Below are 3,310 nucleotides of genomic sequence, written 5' to 3'. Positions count from 1 at the left end.
GTCTAGAGAATGAGCCTCACTCTGAGACTGAAATGCTGGTGAACTGAAATGGATGAAACAGTAAGCAAAGTGATATAAAGCTTTCCACAAAAGGAGCGAAAAAATGCCGAGTACATATTAAGAAAACTTTCTCAGCATAACGGGGGATGGACCTCAAAGGAAAATTATTTTCAAGACCTTTCTATTAAGGGATCTAGTTTAATTGATTTAATAAAGAACCTTATCCTTCACTACTCTACAACCTACAGGCTGGAAATATTTCCTCAGTACTTTGGATCGATTAAACATCCCGTTATCATCTGTAAATAACCCACATGCACATGAACAGTACCTACTAATAAATAGACTGAACCACAAAAAATATAGAAAGATAGGTCTACTGTAAAGAGTAGAAAGAGTTTTATCCTGTCTCTACATTTCTCTGGAACAAAGGAGGATAAGTAAGGGAAGTAAAAACAATAAGCAAACATAAGAGAAGAAGAAATCCTTCACCTCGGACCATAATTTTTGCTGTGAAAATATTGTCATTGAATATCTATAAAGAACTTTTTTTTGAAATTCCATTTAAAGCATTCACTCTTACTTTACTGGAAAACATCACAATTTAAAACAATCTTTAAACATTTTTAAAGAATAAATTCCCTGGTTAAAGGAGCGGAACGTAAGGATTTTATTACGTCACTATTTTACAAAGTTTGAAACCATTACATACATTTTGCACTGAAAAACGACACCCTCTATGATGGAGGTAAGATATACAATGCTCACTGCATACTGTGGTGAGAGAGTGTTGAGTTATTGTTCATGATACAACATTTTTTAAGATATTTCTTTCAATATTAAAAAAAATGCTGGGAGGGTAGAAGTCTAAATTCGTATGGAAGCTGTGACAATAACAAAAAAGTGGATTTCCTATTCTTTTACTGAGTCAGAACCAACCAGGTCTGGCCTGGCATGTCTAAGGGATAAGGATTCAGAATTTAAAAAAGGGGGCCGGCTATGATGGTGTGGTAGTAGGGTAAGTTTGTCGCAAGCCCAGACCCCAGTTAATTTCAATTTATGATTATTTATTGGCAAAAGTAGTTCATCAAACCTTTCTCTTTGAGTCAATCTACTGTAAAGAAATGTAACTGGCATAAACAATGAGTGTAGTGGTGTGAGGTAGTGATAATTCACCTATCCAGTCTCAAATTGCCATGAGACACAGAAGACAAGGTTTCAGTGTCCTCTTCTCAATTGAGATTAAAGACAAACGGCGAGTATCCTAGGAAGATCTTTAAATGATGACTCAGGTAGAGGTAGACATGCTATTTCCTGACAGAGTTGAACTGAGGGTGAAATTATTTAGCTGGGATCTGTTTTTCATCTCTCCATTTCTTTTCCTCCTCCAATGCATTTACTTTAATAATCCTGCTTGGAAAAGTTACAAAAAGTATAAGGTCGAAGATGGTGGATGATATGGAGTCAGAGTGGAGGTTTCGGTGTCAAGGCTCAGAACATTGGACCCAGATTACTCAACAAGTGTTTATTTAAAAACAATGGATTGAAGGTGGCAGCTAGGCATCTAAGGCAGGAACCTGTAATGGAGGGAAACACAGGTTAGTGACCATTTTAATTTGACGGAGGATGATAACAAATGTGAGAGTCACTAAACCGGCCTTAAAGTTCAATCCGTGCCCAGAGGAAGAGGTTGATTCCAGCTGGACAGCTGCCAACACGACGTGGTGAACGCTGCCCAGAGACTTCCAAACACTGAAGTCTTGAAGACAGGAGATCAGATCCAAGCAGGCAAAGGAAGGCAGGACAATCTAGAGGTTCATAGGAGTCCAGACCAGAAGATCAGAGATCTGAAGAGGTACCAAAGGAAAAATCCAGTCTCTTAAACAGGCAGAATCCAGCAGGAGTCAGAAGCCAGGTCGGGCAAACAGATCAGAACAGGAACCGGTTAGTTCACACCGGTCAGTTAAGTCAGATTCTTCTTCCATGATAGAGGCTAATTCTCTGCTTTTGTAAATAACTCTTGGAATTCTTGGCATTGTTGGAGAGATTGTTAGTGCTTTTTTTATTGCTGAAAATAGAGAAACTCTTTTACCCCACCAATATTTAGAGAAGGACAACATTTTGCACCATATTTTCATTGGTCAACCTTAGAATGAAATGGTGTCTGGATGTAATAAACGCATAATCTCATAAACTCAGGGGATTCCGTAAGAATCAGGGTTGGGGTCTGGAATTAATAATTTCATAAACTCAAAAATTCATAAAGCCATAAGGTGTCTCTATACATCTTTTGATGTTTTTTCCAGTTCTGTATTATGACCCCAACAGTGCTCACTGTAACATTTAGAGGTATAGAAATCCTTCTGTATCCAACTCCATGATTCTGATTTGCAACAGTAAGGTTGCAAAGGCCTTGAGAAATTTCTTTACTTTTACCCATCAAGAGATGTTTCTTGTGTGATACCAGAGATACATTTTTATAGGCCATCATTTGGAACTGAACTGGCTGATATTAATTTGTACAGATAGGTAAGATTGCTTTCTAATTACTGAGAGATTATGGCAGCTGTCTTGGCTGTCTATGCCTTTATCCATCCTTTTATTAACGTGTTCAATACTTTTTCGCTGTGTCGTTCCACTTTGTTACACATAACTTACTTCCTGATCATCTATGTTTTATAAATATAAAATATTATCCTCATCTGGTGAAAATGTAATGGCAATAGCTCCTCAGAAATAAATTGTGGCATGTTCAATACTAATTTTATCGACTGTATTCATTAACTATTAACTTCCAGTTCTAGTTATTAATATATATGTCTCCCTTCCACCAACAGGAGGCGCCTCATTCCGGTTCGCCTCCTCACACACCTGCCGACGGTTACCTCATTAACAGAGTGCTCTTAAGCTGCTGATTGCCACTACCTCGACGCCAGAGTGTTTGCCAATACAGGGAAGTCTTCCTGCAAACTGGACCTTTTCGGTCCTCTTCTCCCAGGAGGAATCAACTGAGTCTTAAACTGAGCCAGGGATTCCAAACAGGAGGTTTGGATCCAGTCTCCTTTTGAGGACGTTGAAATTACTCTCTGAGCAAGGGAATCGTCTTCACCACGACCCGTTCAAGTACAGCAGGAAATCTGAGTGCCAACCTCTGTTTGGTTTCACTGCATGTGGGTCAGAGTCTTAGATAAAATCATGACAATATATTTAATCTTCCGTTGCACAACATATGACATGTGTTGTGTATTGGTGCTATATGAAAAAAAAAAAATAATTTAATTAAATTGCACTTAATGTTAGGGAGTCTGTA

Source organism: Cyprinodon variegatus, unplaced genomic scaffold, assembly GCF_000732505.1.
Source record: "Cyprinodon variegatus isolate N-32 unplaced genomic scaffold, C_variegatus-1.0 Scaffold1190, whole genome shotgun sequence".
Taxonomy (NCBI): Eukaryota; Metazoa; Chordata; class Actinopteri; order Cyprinodontiformes; family Cyprinodontidae; genus Cyprinodon; species Cyprinodon variegatus.
Note: the sequence above shows the minus strand (reverse complement) of the source record.